This window comes from Protobothrops mucrosquamatus, unplaced genomic scaffold (genome assembly GCF_001527695.2).
Source record: "Protobothrops mucrosquamatus isolate PMUCROS unplaced genomic scaffold, P.Mucros_1.0 scaffold25, whole genome shotgun sequence".
Classification (NCBI taxonomy): domain Eukaryota; kingdom Metazoa; phylum Chordata; class Lepidosauria; order Squamata; family Viperidae; genus Protobothrops; species Protobothrops mucrosquamatus.
The window spans coordinates 1199442-1211592 of NW_015386410.1; the positions used below are offsets into that span (position 1 = coordinate 1199442).

The 12151-nt window shown below is 44.3% G+C and overlaps 1 pseudogene; it reads right to left on the reverse strand.

Annotated features, from left to right (window-relative positions):
• The window catches only part of LOC107283082, a 33326-nt pseudogene that overhangs the window by 10446 nt on the left and 10729 nt on the right, over positions 1-12151 (reverse strand).

The window sequence follows — 12151 nt, forward strand, 5'->3', positions numbered from 1 at the left end:
TTGGCACAAGAGAAGCGAGCACTCTGTAAAGCCAGAGCTGCAAATGCTGAAGCAATAGTGTCCACATTTCTCTGTTCAGTATGTGGCAGAACATTCCGTGCTAACATCGGTCTCATCAGCCATCTACGGACACACCGCTGATGGCCCATAATCCATAAGATGTCAAGGTCTTCATCGAAATCGATGGACGAACAACAATATTGTAGAATCACCTTTTTCAGGTAGAAGACAGCAATATATTTGATGGTATTGAGCACTGGCAGAAGAGGGCAGAAAAGGGCTCCAGTCCAGCATAAGGTTTGCCCATATACCAAGTCCAAAATGTTGTCAGGCACCATGAACTCCTGTTCTCCTCACCATTTGATTAAGAGGCAGGAGGGCCAGTATGTCACCAGCATCCTAGAAAAGGAAAGAAAGGGAGAGAAAGTACGGATTTTGTGGCGACTCCTGACTTTCATGTGAAGTCCCGACTTAGCCACATGTTGTTCCAGCCATTCACTTTTTCCTTTATACCAGGTAGTCCTCGACTTACAACCTACCTGACCAAGGGAGTTGTTCCGATGGTTGTGCCCCATCCAGCAGTCACATGACTACACGGTCAGCAATAGGGTCCCATGAAGGGTCCCATGCTTAAGGAAAGTAACCAAACTATGGGTGGTCCTCTAATTTTGACCATAATGGAGCCTGCCTCTTATGGTCACAAGTTATGAAGGTCGTAAAGCAGTCACTTGTGATTAACCCAATTTTATCCCTTTTTTGTAGAGAACATTAAACAAAGGTTGCAGTCACGGGCCGGTTTTGTTGAAAACCGAAAGCAAATGCAGACTTTGGACAAGAAAATGTCGTCATGGGACGCTGCAAACAGCCGTAAATGCAGGCTGATTGCCAAGCACCCCAAATGCAGTCATGTGACCGCAGGGTTTCCAGTTGTTGTAATGTCAGAACCAGGTCATAAATACCCCTGGAGCGGTCTTTGGTAACTTCAAACAGCTGCTAAACGACTGGTGACAAGTTGAGGACCACCTGTAATCATCCCCTCCACCATCAACAGACATGACAGAACTTAATGACTTACTTTCTGGGAAACTCCACCAACAGTATCACAAGCAGTGTGATCACCAAGTCAAAGATCATCAGCTTGTACATTTCCTGCCCCACCGAAGTCTCCCAGCACTGGAGGGACAGATAAGATTTTTCAGTTTCTTCCTATACCAAATTGTCCATAAAAACTTGCATTCCTCATTTGCCCATATTCTAGAGAGCTATAACTCTTTCAAATAACCCAGGAATTAATTTCAAATTAAATTTTAGTTCTTGTTAGGAGAATGAAGGAATCTGTGTTACATCTGTTCATTCATTTTGGGTTTAGGATTAGGATTAGGATTAAATTATGGGGCAGGTTTAGAGTTAGGGTTAAGATTAGATTTGTTTGGCCTAGATTTTGTGTTATTGTAAAGTAACCTTGCTGCAGCCCAGAAGCCACTGAAACCAATGGGGCTCAAATTAGTCATACCTAAACATATTTAAATGTGTAATTTAACTTCCATTAATTACAACAGCTGCATTCCAAATATGCCCAGATCTGGCTACAAGCATGCAACTGCTGTGTTTCATTTTCTGAATTTTAGGAAATGAGACTCTAGATCAGGGCTTTTCAACCAGTGGTACAGGTACCACCTGTGGTACATTGGCACCTGGCAGGTGGTACGTGAGCATCCTAGAAAAGTGGTAGCGGGGGAGGGGAATGAACTGAACCGGTGGCAGCACCACACAAGCCTGAGCGAGAGAGGGCTGGAGCTGCAGGGCTGTTGGGGCTCAGCGGAAGCGCCAGGATCAGTGCCGCTTTCCAGCTGATCGGCGCTTCTTCGAGGCTGTCAGTGCTCAGTGGAAGCGCCAGGATCAGCGCCAGGCTCCAGTTGGAGCTCGGTGCTGATCCTGGCACTTCTGCTGAGCCCAGAAGAAGCGCCAATCAGCTGGAATGTTGCAGCATCTCCAGGGTCTTGTGATTTACATTCAGATGCTTGGCAACTGATTCATATTTATGACGGTCACAGTGTCCCAGGGTCATGTGAAGTGACCAAAACCTGCTGCAACCACCCAGCAGACGGGGGGAATAAAAACCAAACACCCCCCACCCCACCCCCGCTGCCAATCCTCAACAGAAATGCTCACAACAATGAAAACCTTGGACAGGAGGAAGAGCGCCACCGGGCGGGCAGGCAGGTGTCTTGCTCGGCTGTGGCTTGGGGGGCACTTTTTTCAGTGCCATTGTAACTTCGAACAGTCACTAAGCGAACTGTTGTAAGTCGAGGACTACCTGTACTTTATCACTTTTTTCCTTTTTTGGGGGGGGTCATCAAGTTTTTGACACCTTGCTAGGCGACTGGTGGTACTCGGATATTGCCATATCCTAAAAGTGGTACAATGGGTGAAAAGGTTGAAAAGCCCTGCTCTAGATGACACCATCCTACTTTTTGTGATCCCTCCACATAGATCTTTCCAATCTTTTTTTCCCACAGGAAATCTTTTGAGAAAAATATTAAATAGCAGCACAGTTTGTTTTGACTGGGAATTCTAGACCAGGGCTTTTCAACCTTTTCACCCATTGTTAACAGTGATTCCATGGCAAAAAAAGTTGGGCATGACTTCCTTGCCTAGCAGTGGAAATTTTGGTCCCAATTGTGGCTGTAAGTTGAGGACAAATCTCTATTGGCAGAACTTTAACTTGTCATCGTATCAGAAGCTCCGAGGCACTTCTGGGGTGAAAGGATCAGCCAGGGACATCACCGTTGTCCAGGGGATGCTCAGTCGGGGGCTCCTTTCATGTCCCCACTAATGAGCCCACTGAAGTGGTACCTATTTATCTACTTGTGTTTGCACTTGTGTTTGTACCTATTTATCTACTTGTGTTTGAACTGCTAGGTTGGCAGGAGCTGGAGTGAATGACAGGAGGTCACCCTGCCACCCAGCAGCACTCAGGTCTTGAAAGTGGGCATGCAGATCGTCAACCATGTGAGCCACTGCGCTCCCTTCCTTTAACTTGTAAGGTCATGCTTGTCAGAACTTCCATGCAACTGGCAAAGTTGCTCACTTGGTGGCTCAACGGTGAGACACTGGTTTCATGGGCATAGCAGTGCCTGCATTTTCTGCATCGCATGACAAAAGTACATCTTCCTTCCCCCGTCCTTACCACTTTCTACAGAGGGACGATCGAGAGCATCCTGTCATATTGCATTACTGTCTAGTTAGGAAGGTGGCACAGAGAGTGGTGAGGATGGCAGAAAAGATTATTGGCAGTTCACTTCCTTTTATCCAGGGCATACTATATAAGCGCTGCTTGAGCAAGGTCCGCAGGATTGTCTGGGCACTACACATCCTCTTCACAACCTGTTTTCCTTGTTACTTTTTGGGAAGAGGCTTTGTGGTATCCGAAGCAGAACATCCAGATTCAGTCATAGTTTTGTTCCATATAGCATTAACCTGGTGAACGCTCAAGTTTCCTCTTTCCGCTATGTGTTCAAAATGGACAGTGTGTGTGTGTGTGTGTATGTGTGTGTATGGGTATATATTTGTGTGTATAGATATATATACTGTATGGCATGTGTATATGTATGTTATGTATGTGTATGGGTAGATACCGGTATATACTTTCTTTTGAGAGCAGGCAACAGAATTTCATTTTTAATGTGGGCAAGTGTGCTCACAGTAGAAAGTGACAATAAAGGGAGACTTCCGATTTTGTGCCATACTGTGCAGCCGAGGGATTGTGGAGCTCCGCACCCCACAGCTGATTTCACCCTGCCAGGGGACCCTAAATGGGTCTAAGTCACCCCAGACAGGCAATGAAGAAGGAGGGGCCCCCTGTGGATCACAGAATGACAGTGGTCGATTCGTTTGATCTGGGGGAAGCCCTCCAACCCAACAGGAGAAAGGCTAGCTGCACACCAGTGACTAGCCCAAGCTACCGGCAGCCAAAGTCCAAAAGCACTAACTAGAACAACCATGAACAGCACGCTTGGAACTGGGTGAGAATATCGATCTTCTTTCTTCTATTTTGTAACTGATTTCCTGGAAAAGATCCCCAAGAAGCAAAAAAATCCTCCAAAAGTGAGAAGGGAGGGGACCACACCCCTACCCTTCCATAGACGGAAGCAGCAACTTAATTTTTATGGGGGACAGAAAAATATTGAAATTAACTTAATAATACTACAGTCTGGAAAATCTGAAAATCATGAAAACTGTTAAGACTTTACATCTGAAAGAATATTGATGAAACTACAAGAAAATAACTTTTTGCTTTAAAAGTTGGAAAATGAATGGCTACTGACACCTAGTGGGGGATTAGAGCATAGATAGAACAACAGCTGCATAGACACAGAAATTGGCAAGATGCCCAGAAATAAAGAACTCTTCCTTTGAACCTCAGTGGCTTCTCACCATATAGAGAACAGCTGGGAACAGGAAAGAAAACACACTGGGCTACCTACTACAGAATGAGAACTATATTTGTTTTAAAAAAACTGCTGACCTTCTGGGATTATAAATACTTACTGAGCTGTGATTTTTAAGCTCAAGAATTGTTTGCAGAGAAAGAAAAACCTTGACTTCTGGCTAATCTTCTAGGGGGGAATTTACTGGAAAGCTTCTAGGTGGTTAAACATTCTGGACTCTAAATCTGACTGGCTGATAATTGTAAGACCCCTGAATAGAAGAACTATTATAAAATACTGTTTTTAACGGTGCTTTGATAATTGGATACGCATTGGATTATAAAAACCATATATAAAGATGAGAACTATACAAGATTTGGTTGTTTGGACCTTAAGATTGGCTGGTTTGACAAGGCTAATTACAGAAACTATGGTAATGGTAAAAAACTATCTGGAGGGGGGAGACAAAATGGATGTTACATACCTATCAAAAAGTGGCAAGAAACCACACCTAATATCTCCTTCTGAAGGCCCTAGCCTGGAACATCAAAGATCTGCAGGAACAATACGTCAAGACAAGGCAAATATTTTCCAGGAGGAAATGTATGCAATGCTGCGTCAGATTCAAATGACAATGGTTTCAAATCATGATGAGATTAAAAACAACTTTGACAACATAAATGAATACATCTTTAACTTAAACCTACAAATAAAAAACTCTCAGAAAATGATGACAGAGAATGAACAGACAAACCAGATAATAGAATATAAACTAGAGGACAGGGACCCAAAGAGGGAAGCTACAAATGAAGAGAACCACAGTCTAATACAAACAAAAGAAAACTTGCAAGATCTTCCCACAACAATCGAAATGGGAAAGATATCTTATTTTTTGAAACTTCAAAATAAACTTGAAGATAGGAAAGAAGATCTAACAAAATGGATTATAGAACAGCCAGCAAAATTATTAGAGTTTGGGAGACAAAAAACGTACATTCTACCTAACTTGTCTTTTCTATTCCCAACAACATTCACAAAAATACAGGTAGAACCCCCTGGCAAGCTGAATACACTGATTTGGAAAACTACTTCGCAAAAAAAGAAAGCTAGAAATAGATTCAAGAGATTTGACTCAACCTACCAGATGGAGTACTATATGATTAAACACTTTTTTGAATATGGTTAAAAGAATAGATAAATCATGGATATAAAGGGTCCCTACAGTAAGAGGGATAAGATATATAAGTAGTATAGTATTCTTTATAATATATGAAATATAAAAATATTGGGATGGTGTATGTGAAAGGAAAGTTTGGATATTTAAAGGTAATTAACATTGAGAAAACTATGGTTTGAATATAGAGGGGAAACTAAGCTTAAATATGAATCTTGAAAACAGGATATATATAGTGACTAAATAAGATGACTTTTATGAATAAAATTGAAATATAAGCGGATCAGAAAAGATGGTATATGCTGATGTTACTGTTATTTGTACAAACACAAGAAAAATATTTATATTCAAACTTGTATATATTGAAAGTATTAAGAACTATATTTGCTTAATGTTGATAAAAGGAGAACACTATTGGAAGAAGAGAAGGTCAAAGAAATATTAATTAACAGATTGATTATGGAATTATAGAAATTAATTATTACTGATTGTTTTTTAAACATATGAACCCAGACAACACGCTGTTTACTAAGCACTAAAGATTGTTATTGTTAAAAATCAATAAAATATTTTTTAAAAAGGAAAATGACAATAAAGATTATCTTATCTTATCATGAGTCCTTAGTCCATAAGGACTCTGCTTGGATTTTCAGCACCATAACTGCTGCTCATACCCAGCCAGAACTGCTTTTGCGATAAACTAAATGCCTCCACCACAATATGGGGGACTGGTCACAAAGGGGTGGGGCCTTAAGTATTGGGGGAAGCACAACCTCTTAAGGGGTAACTGAGGGCCACATACTTACATTTCCCAGCATCTCCTGGGAATGGCTCACGGACAGGTAGATACAGTAAAAGGAGACTCCCAAAAGCACTAAAACCAAAATGTTGATCAGCCTTCGCAGGACATAGAGCCCAATTCGCTGGGATGTGGTCAACTCTGCCTGGTGCTTGCGGAAACTGGCTTCTTCAAGGTCCATCTGGAAGTGGGGAGGAAAAGATAAGCATCTGAAGCAGCTCAGAACAAAAGACAATCAAAGCAGCTTTGAAAGGTAATCTTGAAAGGTTAAACACATACAGAACACATCTTATCCAGCAGTGTACACCCAGATAAGCAAGGATTGACTCCAAACAACAACCAAACGGAAAACAATACCCTGTCAAGGAACTACCAAGGAGAAAAACCACACCTCCACCAAAACTGGCAGGGCATGCTATTGTATATAAAAAAGAAGCAAACCCCACACACACTCGCACTGATGATGTTACCTACTGTAGTTGTGTAATGAAATGTCTCCAAGCAAACAACCAAGCTCAGAGAGCACCAAGGGCTCCACAAAATTAGCTTTGCCCAAACCCTCATTGAAGGGTTATATTTGCACATTGTACAGAGCCATTTGTTTGAGCATAGTTTGTTGGTTTGTGACCTTGACAACAGTTGTTTTAAAGCCATGTGGGAACCCAGTCAACCGTAGCTTTCCCAGCAAACTAAAAACTGTCATTACTTTTTTTTAAAAAAAAATTACTATCTTAATTACATTACCCTGTAATAACATAGCAACCATGTCAGAAATTAAAATTCAGTTAGCAATGCTCCAGCTTATCCCTTTACACCCTCCTGACAAATCAGAAATCCATCACCCTTGGAAAACAACAAGATGAAAAAGGTTCCCTGTGAGATCCCACTTATCATGCAAATGATAAAAGTTGCATCTATTTTGGGGTGGGGGTGGGGGAAGAACAGTTTGATTGATTGTTGAAAATAATCTGAAAATTTGTTTCCCCCTGTATCCAGATGCAGAACTGGGGACAAAACTACATCCCAGTCCTGTAGTTTCTTAGAAGGTGTGTGTGAGAGAGAAATTTGGTTACAGGTAGTCCTCAACTTAAGACCACAATTGAGCCCAAAATTTCTGTTAACAGTTAAGTCTTGTGCCCCATTTTACAACCTTTTCTGCCACAACTGTTAAGTGAATCGCAGCAGTTGTTAAATAAATCTGGCTTCTCCCATTATCTTTGCTTGTCAGAAGCCAGTTGGGAGGGTTACAAATGGCAATCACATGATCCAAGGAAGTGGAACTGTCATAAGTACATGCCAGTTGCAAGCATCCAAATTTTGATCAGGTGACCATGGGGATGCTGCGATAGTGTGAAAAACATCAGAAGTCACTTTTTCGGTGCCGTTGTAACTTTGAACAGTCACTAAACAAATGGTTGTAAGTTGAGGACTACCTGTATCTTATTACCTTTTTCATGGCTAGCTTCTAGCAACAGAGAGGGGTGAAAGGTTGCAGAGGTTGAGAAGACAACCTTTCTTAGGCTATGAATAAATGTTTGGAAAAATAATTCCCACTAGGACTTGGATCTAAGAAAAAAAAATCTATTGGAAGTGACATTAATTCAGGATAAACGGCAGCACTTCTTTTTTTCCTTCTTGCAGGGAAATGGTTGGCCCAACCCATCTGGAGCATGGCACATTAAAGAGGCTGCTTCACATGCCATCAGACGTCTGGTCTTAGCATCTGTCCTTACCCGTAGCTCATAGCGGATGCTTTTGTGCTTTAACTGCACCATGTTATCTTGCATCAGGCTGAAATCCCAGCCGGCAAAGATTTTGTTGCTGTACAATGCAAGGGATGTGTCTTCACTAACCAGGCTTTGTTTGAGACAGAGGACTGACCTGAAGATGGATGGAAGACAAGAAATATTTAAACAGGAGTTTCTTGACAGGTGGACCAGAGGCCCCCAATCTTTTGGGCACCAGGGACCGGTTCTGCGGAGAAATATTTTTCTGCGCCCAGAAGGGGTGTGGTTTCGTGTGCTGCCTGCGTCCAGCGGATGGGGCTTCACTTGTCTGCACGGCCCAGATACTGGTATGCCATGGCCCGGTGCCGGTCCATGGACTCGGGGTTGGGAACCCCTGATCAGGACGTCTGCTTATTTTGGGGAAAAACAATTCTTAAATGAACAGAATCAACTAAATTGAGTTGATATATAGAGATATAAGCCCGCAGGCTGTTAATCTTACTAGAACAATTCCAATAGATTAGGTTTGCTCCATATCTCAATATGCCAATGGAAGAGGTTTTCCTTTCTGGTATCTGGCATTCCCAAAACTGCCCCTTCCTCTTGATTTAGGGAAGATACTTTGCTCCATTTTATTATTTTATTCCTGCCTTTTGGTTTCTGAAGGAAAACAGGTACAGGAAGTGATCTGCAGTCCATTAGCTATATAGGTAGTCCTTGATTTACAATCATTGATTTTGTGACCGTTCGAAGCACTGAAAAAATGACTTGTGACCATTTTTCACATGACTGTTGCAGCATCCTCATGGTCACAAGATCAAAATTTGGATGCTTGGCAACTGATTCATATTTATGATGGTTGCAATGTCTCAGGGTCATGTGATCACTTTTGCAACCTTCTGACAACCAAAGTCAATGGGGAAGTCAGATTCACTTAACAACCCTGTTACTAACTTAACAGCTGTAGAGATTCATTTAACAACTGTGGCAAAACGCACTTAACAACTGTCTCACTTAGCCACACAAATTTTGGGCTCAATTGTGGTTGAGGATGACCTGCAGTAACTTGAGATCCCTTAGCTAAAAGTATGCATATGTCAGAATCCAATTACATTTCATTTCTAGTTATCGACTATGGAAAACCCCATTTCTGCCCTCTCTGGATTCTGTCATACTACGTAGGGGAAGGGGGATGAGCAAAGGGGTTTTATGGCTCTCACTTCCTTCATTAAAACTTCAAAGGGACTGAATGTAGATCTCACCCAGAGGACTGACCATAACAATATGGCCATCACCTTTCATCTAATAATCTCTGAAGTCTCCCTTCTGCCAGCCGAGAGGAAAAGGGGGTGGAAATGTAACGCCTGGGATTGTCGCTGGAAGGACGGTGGGGTGGGGGCTGCTTGGGAACACTTAAAACCTTGAATGGTAGGGGTTGGGCCCTCAGATCCTGTCTAGAACGCCTGCAACCATCTTCTCTTAATAAAGATGCCTGTTGGAAGAGATATTCCAAGAGTTCTGTCTTCTTAAGATGTAAAGTGGGGTGGGTCCTTACATTAGACAGGATCTGCAGAATTAGTCCACCTGGAAGGGAGAAATTACCATGTCAGACGACGGAGCAGGGAAGGGAGAAAAGTCCCCGGAAAGGGAGCCGCTGCCCCGACTGAAACCCTGCCAGATGTCGGGATCTGAGAGGTCAGATTCCTCAGGAGAAGAGGTGGTGGAGACACGGGACCACAAACCTCGGTGGTCAATGGGCGTTAGAAAGAAAGGCGAGTGGGAAAAGAAATCAAGAAAGGTGACCCTGAGACGGGGGGCCAACCAACCAGAATGGAAGCAGGAGATGGGGAAATCCCTGCATGCAAGTGAAGAGGAAGGGAGCTGGGCACCGTACTTGGGCTGGATCCTAGAGAAAGCTATCGACCTGATGAAGAGAACCCTCAGCTCCCTAGGAGAGGAGAATTCTGAGCCCACACCAGCTCCCGGAGCCGCAACTGGAGAGACACCGAGGGGGAAGTGGAACCTTCAGCCCCGGGGACGTCTGCTGATCCAGTAGTCTCCACTCCCCGCCGACCCGCAGATGGTGATCTGGATGGAAGACACTACCACCGACAACGAAGGCACCGATCCATTCAAAGACTCCCTCCGCTGGACGTGAGACTCAAGGGGGAGCCGACACGCTTGGGGTTTTTCCTAACCCAAGTCCTCAGCTACATGGAGGAATACGGGCGGCACATCCCCAGCGACAAAGCCCGTATCCGGATCGTGCAATCTGCCCTGGACAGGCCGGCCGCAGATTGGGTGGTGAACTTGCACGACTCCAATGCCCCAGAGCTCAACGACTTCAACCGTTTCATGTCCTCTCTGAGAAGGTGATTTGAGGACCCCCTGGCTGATCACAAAGCCCGCGAAAGGATCAAAACGATGAGGCAAGGCAAACGCCCGGTAGCCGAATATACGCAAAAATTCTGGGCCATTGCCAGCAAACTGAACTGGCCGGAAGACATCCTCCTTAGCCATTTCAAAGATGGCCTAAACTACGACCTATATGACACTTGCCTGCCCCGAGGGGACCCACACCAACTTGATGAATGGTACGTCCTGGCAGAGGAAGCAGAGATCGACCTACTGAAGAGGCACCGCTGAGGAAAACAATGGAGCCGCTCACGGCCTGAGTTGACACATGAACCAGTGAAACCATCGGCTACGGCCAAGAAGCAAATGGGGTGCTTCAAGTGCGGGAGAGAGAGGCATTGGGCTGTAGAATGCTGCTCAAAAGCCCCCAGCACAATCCAGACAGATCACCGGCCAGCAGATCCGGGAAGTCTCCAGCTAAGCCAAAAGAACCTGCCATGAGAGTGATGGAGGCTGTGGAATCCCCTACCTCTGTCCATCATGGGGAAAGAACTCCAGCCTGCACCGCAGGGCCGGTGGACGCCTCAGACGACAGCTCGGAGGGCGAACCCCTGGTAAGTGGACCCATCGCACCCATCCTCAAGACAGTGACTATATTAATTCCCCCCATGCCCGAAGCTGTGAAGGTGCCTCATTAGCCCGACGCTAGTGGGGAATCTGGGCATTCCGTCAAGGAGACTGGAACAGCCAATCTCATTTGGCCAGTTAGATGGGTCCATAGCAGGGGGGGGGTGCCAGCTACCCTAGCCATTTTACCAATACACCTCTCCCTGGGCAAACATGAGGAAGACATAACGTTTGTAGTGACCCCAGGCATGGAATGCCCGATGATCCTAGGGATGGAATGGTTAAAGAAATGGAACCCCTGGGTAAATTGGAGGACGGCAGAAATCAATTTCCCGAAAGGGGACCCTATGGACTTAAAATCCCAAGGGGAGCTACCAAAATTAAGAACGGAAAAAGCATCCATGGGAGAGGAAAAGGGACTACCAGAAATACCAAAGGAATACAGAGATCTTGCTGAAGTTTTCAGTGAGGAGAGGGCGGATGAGCTCCCCCCCCCCACCAACCCACGGACTGTGCCATTGAATTCAAGCCTGGGGCAAAACTTCCGAAGCCCAGGCTATACTCCATGAGCCCAAAGGAGAAGGAGGAAATGGAAAGATTCATAAAGAAAAACCTAGAAAGGGGGTCCATTGAGCCAGCCAAGCCTAAAGTGGCCACCCCGGTCCTCTTTAGAGAGAAGAAGGACGGCTCTTTACGCTTATGCGTGGATTACAGGCTCCTGAATACAATCAGTGAAAGCAACCTATACCCCCTGCCCCTCATGAAGGACATGTTGTCACACCTCTCGAAAGGGAAATTTTTTACTAAACTAGACCTAAGGGAAGCGTACTATCGCGTGAGAATTAAGGAAGGGGATGAATGGAAGACCGCATTTAACTGCCCAATGGGGTGCTACCAATTCAAAGTCTTGCCATTTGGATTACAAGGGGGCCCCGCAGTATTTATGCAATTAATCAATGACGTTCTAAGGGAGCACCTATTTAAGGGGGTCCTGGTTTACTTAGACGACATTCTTTTTTTTTTTTTTTTTTTTTTTTTT